We start from the raw sequence: 8,898 nt of genomic DNA on the forward strand, positions 1-8,898 counted from the left end.
TTTAAACTGTTAATCTTATATATGCTGAATCATGATTTCACATAATTTCAGGGTAGTTTCAGTATTTTCCTGGCTTTTTTACATGAATTCCAGCTAGCCCTTGTGCCTTGGTGCTGCTTGCTTGTGCTAATGCAGAAAAGCAGCAAACCTTCTAGCTGGCGTCTTTGATCCATTGTACTTTGACATGCATTATCTTTGGCTTGTTTAGAGCTAGCATGTATGATACAATTTCCCCATAGATCATGGTTTTCCTACCTGAGGAGGAGAAACTCTTCCTCTGGGAGTTGTAGAGAATGAAAATGTTCTATGTCAGGTTGAGTCTTTCCTGAAAGCTTTGCCTGTCTTGTCTTACAGTGCCTGTTGAGTTCCACACTAGTCAAAATTAAAACTAACGGCCAGCTCATAGTAATTACAGGTATGTCAGGAACACTACTTCAGGTAAAATTAAAATGTCTAAGTTCTTTCAAGCTGTAGGATGTTATTACATATTCAACCCTTTATCCATTCCCTTGAGAGAAATAATACTGGAATAGCCACGATTGGCTTACCTAATAAGTGGGACCAAATGAATTTGAGATTGTTCAGCCTGCAGGCAATAATGCACCCTAATGCTGTTTACAATCAACATTTCTCCACAAGGATCCAGGGACTGTACTGATAAAGAGGGGGTATGTAGCTAAAGCTAAGACCATAAGTGATTTTTCTGAATTTAGTAGAGCTGTGATATGCTTAAAAATTAAATGAGTATTTGAATGCTCACCTGAGTAGGAGCCATTCTCCCGTGTAACTGCAGAACTGTGCCATAGTACCGAATTTGTATGGTCATTTGTGTGGCCATTTCTGTGGAGTCCTGACCCGGGGTGACTGTCATTCTTTCTAAAGTTGTATTGCTGGTAGTTATGAGAGAGAGTTAAAAAAACATCTTCAGAGGAAAAATGCATATCAGATGGTAAACACTCAGTATTAATTTTTATTTTTAGTTCCTTTTTAGTCAGTTATGTAAATGATGAAGAGCTTAACCCTCCTGAATTATCAGCTTTCAGTATGCTGAACAGAGTTACAGTTTGCCCTCATTTTAAATTAAGTTATTAATGTGTTTATGACATTGAGAATGGGTTACTTCACTAAATGCATCATTACTATTCAGTGTAACGTTCTTCTGTTTTGTGAGTTACATGAAGAAAAAATTGACAGAAAGGTTATAAACAGGCACAATTACTGGCAGCCTTTTTTACAAATGAACAAGTTACAGTTTTGGAAGAATGGAATTTGTGCCAGAAAAACAGATTTTGATAACTGAGCCTGTCAGGAACACCCTGAAGGTCAGCATATCTGTGGATGAGACCTACTATAGAGCAAACAATTTACTGGATGATTCAGCAACATTTCTCAAGGAGTATATCATTCATCATTGTTATAACAACTGAGAGGCAAAAATGTGATTAATTTCTTTCTACTGTTTTGAAGATTTGGGAAGCATACATCAATTTCTTTTTTCATCAGATTACTCACTTCTGAAATGGATCTAAAGCCAAAAAAACCCAAGCCTTTAATAGGAGAGTAATTTTTGACTTGCCTGCCGATTTGGTGTGCATTTTTTGTTTACTGTTTCATAATGCTGTGTGAATGCTCTGTATTTCTAACATTCCTGATGTAGCCATTGATGATATAGAAACAGAATAGATAGTGTTATGTAAACCGTGTAAATCCAGTGGGTATCTGTGAGCAAGTGTAGGGTTTGCAAAGCACACAGTTAAATTTGCCCCATCCTACTGTCAACCAGTTTTTGACAGTGACACACATAAAATAAATGTGGTGTTGGTAGGTGTATGCAAGACAGGCTGTGCTAGGGCTGGGATAAGCACATTATGAATGAATGCTAGTGATAAAACCAAATGCCATTATGAATAAAATAACCATTGTAATGCTATCTGCTTTTCTAGGGCAAGCTGGCGTTCCCATGTCTTCTGATTCTCTAATAGTCACATGACGGTATTTTGCTTTTCAAAAGGAATGCCCCCTTTATTGTCGGTGTTGAGTTTTTTCCTCTGCATTTTTCATGTCCCTTTCACACACTTTCAGGCAGGGTGGTTTGCCAGAGGAGTGGTATGAATAACTAATGCACACCTGGAGTATGCACTAAACTTTTGGGTTTTACTTTTTTTTCCCCCCTTCTTTTAATGTTTGGGCTCTGTATATCTATTGCTGTTGTTTTACTGATACCCAAATGCTGTGCTCTCCACAATCAGCTGTTGTAAGTGGTGGCATATGTGGTTAAGAGAGCAAAGATAACTTGTTTCTTAAGGGCCATCCTAAATAAAAGATATTTACATATGATGGATTTTATATTCTGTTTTGCTCTAGTGTAATGGATTGGATGTTCACAAGCTGCTGCTGCATCCAGGGCACAAGGGATCATACATGGGATGAGGAGCTGCCGGGCTGCATGGGTGATGGCAAGCTGACAGCATGTGTCCAGGTTGCTTTCTACACTCCTAGACATACAATCAGCTACCAGTGTGAAGAATAGAAAGAAACACGCTCAAAAGGATACACAGAGAGAGACTTGTGAGATTTGCAGTGAGAGGTGATCACCAGAGTTTATCAGCTGGAAAGCCCTCCTGTGTGAACATGGGCAAAAGTGAGGTTTGATTGCAAGACCCTTTTATGCTGCTATTACCAGCAGAAATGAGTTTCTGTATTTATGAAGTCCATTTTTCTATTTTGAATTTGAATTAAACTCAGCTTTAGAATTTAGAAGCCTGGGGTTTTGGTTTTGGTGTGTTCGTAGAAAGGAAAAAAGGTGTCAGCAGGGTCAACTGAAATTCTGGCCAGCTCACGTTCATTCTCAAGACAAATGTAGGCAATCATCCAACTATGATTTGTATGGGTTTAATGCTGTGTATCATATGAAAATGTATGTTTTCTGAACTTAGATTTAAAAACTTGCTTGGTTTAACAAACTGTAGCAAGAAAAGGGGTTTTACCCAGAGGAAGAAAACCTAATTCCTACTTGGGTCTGTTCACAAAATGGATACGCTTAATTTTTGTGATAAAATTGTAGGTTATGCCCAGACAGTATCCTCAAACAAAGTTGTAACAGTATTCTTTGTTGATTGTGTATTCACTGCTTCAGTAAGATCAGTTTCTAGAAGATTACTGAAGTTTTTATCTTTTCCTTTCCTTACATGCACTGTGTAACTTTGTAGTCTTCTTCACATTCTGGGCATGGGAAGGTTTTTACTTCATTTTTAAGAATTTGTTGCAATTTTTATTAGTACCCCATAAAGTAGTTTTTATTATTTTTACATGCACTAACCAAGTTTAAACATCAGTTTTTCAATTTATAATGAAAAGATAATTCTAAAATCTATGAACTTGATCAAAAACTAATTTTGTAATTGGGCTGCAGGGGAGATTAAAACTGAGATTTGCATTAGAGCTGACAATTTGGCAATCAGATTTGATGTAACAGAAAACATGACCTGAATCCATCACAGAGAATTAAGAAACTATAAATGATTCACTTATGTCCTTCATGTTTCTAATCTAATGGCTAAACAAAATTCATATCATTAACAGGCATGTCCTTATGACTCTAAATATGTTAGGAGAAGCAGAAATGACATGTACCTACCACATGTACTATTTGTTTAATAAAAGTCTTCCAAAAGAGAAATAAAAATTAAATTGTTTCAGAATGAAGTATGGGCAAACGTAATCCTGATTCTGAAACATTTGTTTTGGTTATGCGGCTTATTTAGATACTTACCTGTAGGACCTGCACGATCAGAAGTACTTCTGAATAGGCATAATTTCAGTCCTTATTTTTTTAATCACAGTCCACTGATTTTCTCCATTTTCTAACTTCAAGTAAAAATCTATGTGCTAATTCAACATATTTTCTGGTCACAAGAGACTGGAGAAGTATCTTCAAGCTAACCATAGCTATTTAATTTCAAAAACAACCTCAGGTCTGAGCCATCCTCTTATCTTTATGTAGCAAGCAGTCCCCCAAAAAAACAAAAAAGCAGAAGCTAAAATGCACACAGTTAAGCATGTGCATAAATCTAAATCACTTCTATTTGAACATTCATTTCTTAAATCAAAATGAAAATAATTAGGAAGAAAATTGTGTCTAAATAAAAAACAGCATTCATTTTGTACAGAATGTATTTCAGAGTGGTGTTCAGTGTTTCACATCTAGCCTAATATCTTCTTATAAAGCAGTTATGAAAATGTATAAACTCTTTTAAGTGTACCACTGGATAGTAGGACAGCTGTTTAAGAACTTAAAATCTATTAAAAATTCAAATCTTTCCCATGTGAATAATAAACCAGATGACAATTACATAAATACATCAACATAGGCAATAAGCAATGACTCTTTGCCTCATTATTTACCTTTCATGTTGTACAAAATCTGTTACAGTTCATATAATTCAGTTTAATTTCATTAAAATTAAGTATAAAACTTTGTATTACCATATCTATCCTATTAAATATTTTACCCTGAAGGTTTACAAATCTCTCTAACTAGTGGCTGGTGTAAGAGAGAAAAAAAAACCCAACAACTACTTGTTTCAGCCTTTTTGTAATTAAATGGACATGTGGTGAATGCATGGTAAAAAATACCACATTCAATAGTATTTTTTTGTTACAGTTTAAGTGAATGGATTAATAGTGAACCATTTTTCATTTAAAAATTCACATTGGAAAAATGGGTATCAGTATTTTATGGCTGTACTTTTCAAACCTCTAACTACATCACAAGTTTACTTGTGATTTTCTATTAATTTCATAATGTACTTGCAAAGATTAAAGAGATAATAAGAAAGAAGGTGTAATATAAATATAAGCATTCTCATAGAAAAAAAATTTTTGAAAAAAAAATTTGATACTATTCAAATTTATTAGCCTGTATGTAGCATGTTGTCTCTACTACTGGCTGGAAATGAAACGTACCTGTATTCTCCTTACAGGTAGGCATAATTATAAATGTCAAAGGAAAATGTTTATCACTCTGAAATGTAGGGTTTTTTTCCTTGTGATTAACTAAAAGGTGTCATCAATTGTAGCACACCAGGTATGCATACCACTAGCAGATATAGGAAAGGAAAAGCTTCCAGCCCAAAGGAATGAACAACCAAAAGGGATTGTGCAGCTCTATTGGCTCAGCTCTGTAATTCAAAGATAGGTATTTATTTTGTTTTTAAAAAAATTAAATTTAGACTGAGTCTGAAAAAAAAAAATAAAGGAATTGTCCACTAATGGGAAGTTATTAAGCAGTCAAAAATTCTCTGAAAAATACCTTTTGAAGAGATACTTAGTGAGAACTGGCAACTTGGTCTCTTGTTCAGGCCTGACATTTCAGGCACAGGTATTTTTAGCACAGGCTTTTCTCGTTAAGACATAAATGCTTTTTGTTTGTTTGTTTTTCAGGCTCTGAGTCTTCAGTTCCTGGTGGAAAGACCACCTTGTCATGGTCAGTATCTGATGATACTGAGAGAGCAGAGCTCTCAGGCAGAAGAGGAGCATGAAAATGTTCAGGTTAACAGTAAGAGCAAAAATTTAATCCAGTGCTTTTAAATATTTTCAACTTTTAGTAACGGGACTCCCCTGTGTAGAAATCAAACCTACTATGTGAAGTGATGCCTGGATGCAGATATTACACCCACACAGAGTCTTTATGTAGTCTGTGAGCCTCAAGTCAAATATAAATACCATAGTGTCACATCTCTTTATAGGACTGAGATATTTATTAGAAATGATTCCTTGTTTAACAATTGTATTGCTTCTTAAAGGATGTTTGTTATTGATTCAGTGAATATACTTGTTCTTCACATTGCACAAAAAATAATGTATCTGGAACTCACTAAAGCCTACAGAAGGACTTTTAATACATTTATGTTGTTAGTTTGTCTGAAAAATCATTATTAACTTGCTTTTCAGAATCTTGTAAATATTTAGGATGACAGAAAAAAGATGCCAAGCCATTTGAACATACAAATACCAGAAAAAAAACCCAAACCCCAAGATTTTTAAGGAAAATGCAGAGGTTATTATCATTCTGTAGAAATGACCGGCATTTGGTATTTGCCATTTCATTTATGTTAGTATTCCTGGTTTTGCAAACTATTAGAAATAAATTTTTATATAATTGTAGAAACATAAAACGGTAGCGAAACACAAATATTATCGTATTAATTTTAAGTGTTTTAGCTTCATTAAGCCATCTTTTCTCATTCATATTAAGAAGTGAGAAGTTTTGCTGTACCTTTTGCTGTTAAAGGAGGAAGTTTCACAAACAATACTTTAAATTATGCAGGAGTTGCTGTTCTCATTTTTGCATCCTATTAATATAATTATATAAAATGTCCACAGTAAAGTTATAATTCTCCCTCAAAGCCAGCCCTCTTTTAATTTCAATACTATTACAAAGCTCCATACTTCTATTTCCTACACAATTACATGTTGTTCTGTGCTTGAAGTTTGTAGTGCTGCCTAGCGTTAAAGTTGCCTAGTGTTTTCTGCTATATGTTTGCGTCAGACGTTTATAACTTTATCATATATCCGCGGTTCAGGTTGAAAATTTCTGTGCAAGCTGCTTCTGTTTTTGAGGGAAGTATCTGATAAAACATTTAATTATTTCTAAGGAAGAGATTAGGGGAAATCCTGGGAAGGAGCCTGAAATCTGACAGAAGAAATTGCACTGTAAAGGAATTATCTTTTTTTGATTTTGGAGGGTTTTTTCCCCTAACCCAAGGAAAGTTAACTATAACTTAGGCCAAACTGTTAGCTTCTGGAAAGTCTTATCCTTAGCTAACCGGTTATCATTTTTGACCTATGAATTCTGTAGGAATTCCCACAGATCAGTCAGACACAGTGATGTGATGATGGCTAAACAACTTGGGAAGGAAGATCCACTGTACTCTCAGAAAAGCTGCTTTGGAAAACAGTAGAGAGAAGAAAGCAAAACTCATGCAGGCAGTAAAGCCCAGTGGGGGATGCAGCATCTGAAGGCAAGGCAGGCGTGGGAGCACAGACCTGGGGAGGAACAAGAGAGGGGAAGCAGAGTGGAAGCATGCGAAACATTGAATGGAACCTGTATGTGCTCTTCCAGCTACAAATCACTACACATTTAGCAAAAGAGATGGAATTACAGTGAGGTGAGGTTTTAATTTCTGTAAATAATTGTAACATGGATTTTACCAAGTATTTAAGTTGAAGGACCAAGGGAACTCATAAAAATAGATATGCTGAAGTCTACACATCTCTACTTGGTTTTTTTAGTAACAACATTTAGAAAGAAGGAAGAAAAGAAGGAAAGACTGGGTCTCCAAATAGATATTTAGTTCTTATAATAAAAATCAAGCTTGTAAATTATCCAAATAATTTTAAAGAATGCATTAGCTTCATGCTCTCATGTGAATGTTGATGTAAATCTCCTTCTGTCTCTCAAGGTCTCCAAAGATTATCCAATATAAATCTAAGGTTGAAATTTATATATATGACGAATCTTAAATGGGAAAGCAACTGGGTGCTTAGGGAAGGCCTTTGGTGTCTAGGGAGAGAAAGATATCTGTCTGTCAGGTTGCTAACACACTCTTGCAGTGGCCAGTCTGTACTAAGACATTTCTGGGAGCATTTCATTGCAGAACCAGTCTTGTCAGTTCTTGTATTTGGCCTGTTACCTCCCAGTACTGGTCACTTCTATTTATGTGGAGGATATTTAGGTCATATAATTTTCAGTCACAATTTATTTCTAAACTGAAACCTGAAAAGCTAATGGTGCATACAACTAAATGGCATGTTAATGATGAAATGAATTTAACTGGTAATTAAGGCACTGACATTTGTGAGTAGCAACTAGTTTTCTAGAAGTACTGTGAAACCATTTCCTGAAGAGGAAAAACTCAACAGTATTATCTCTCTAGTTCACTTATTAGCACAAATATAAGTTTTACAGTTCTTAAGTGGAATCAGTTTATGGCATCACTGAAAAAGTCTTCTACTAAAAGTCAACTGTTAAATCTTAAAGCATACATCCCCTGAATAAAAAGGCTATTGATTATTAATTCTGGTTTGTGAAAAAGCTGGCCAATTTCTTTCTTTTACAACTTTGTTTGTTTGTTTATCCTACCTGATCTATTCAATGTCAAACAGACATTACTCAGATCTATTGTTGGATTTGTATTCAGCTATTATAATCTGCAAGAAGATACAGTAACTTCCCAAAAAGACTCCTAGTAGAGTTTTTCCCTAGTAGGTTTTTATAAATACCATTCTCAGGATATTTTCATGGAGCTGTCAAGGGAGGAAGAAATTGTAAGATATTTTGGTAACAAGTTTTTAAGTTGAACACTCTCTTAAGATACCTTAATATATTCCTCATGTTGCTAAGCACATGAATGTACAGAAAACTTGTATTTCTCTGCTGTTACTTCTTATCCAAGGTATCAAAACTTTAGTACATTTGTAAGTCCCCTTCTCACTTTACTGAACACACATACTGGTTTTATGAATCTATTTATCAGTTTATTGTTAGCTCAGCTCCCTTTTATAAAGGAACTGTCAGTTCTACCACAAGAACTGCTTCTTCAAATCAGCTTTATTTTTCAATCTTCTACTGTTTTAGAATGCCAAGTGAGAACCTTTCATTTTTTGTCTTTTCCCCCTTCTCCTGACAAAACTTAAAACATGAAGGGCCTTTTGCCCATCATATATTATATTTATCTAGGTGGCTGTATAGTATGCATCCTGTGACAAATGCACCTGTCATCTATTCAAATGATAGCAGCCCTGAGGCTAGTGGTACTTTGCAGTTTGACAAGGTGTGCATAAAAGTGTCTCTTCCATCACCACAAAGTCCATGAATATTATTCTTTTTCAGTACTG

General features: G+C 35.1%; 1 long non-coding RNA gene across 1 annotated transcript; it reads left to right on the forward strand.

Moving 5' to 3' along the window:
* The first annotated feature begins 2,203 nt into the window (after positions 1-2,203).
* Positions 2,204-7,163, forward strand: LOC128154001 (uncharacterized). Its single transcript, XR_008239205.1, has 3 exons — positions 2,204-2,641; positions 5,443-5,557; positions 6,860-7,163. It is a non-coding gene; the product is annotated as an uncharacterized LOC128154001 (long non-coding RNA).
* The last annotated feature ends 1,735 nt before the right edge of the window (positions 7,164-8,898 follow it).

The sequence above is a fragment of the Harpia harpyja genome, chromosome 18, assembly GCF_026419915.1.
Source record: "Harpia harpyja isolate bHarHar1 chromosome 18, bHarHar1 primary haplotype, whole genome shotgun sequence".
NCBI lineage: Eukaryota > Metazoa > Chordata > Aves > Accipitriformes > Accipitridae > Harpia > Harpia harpyja.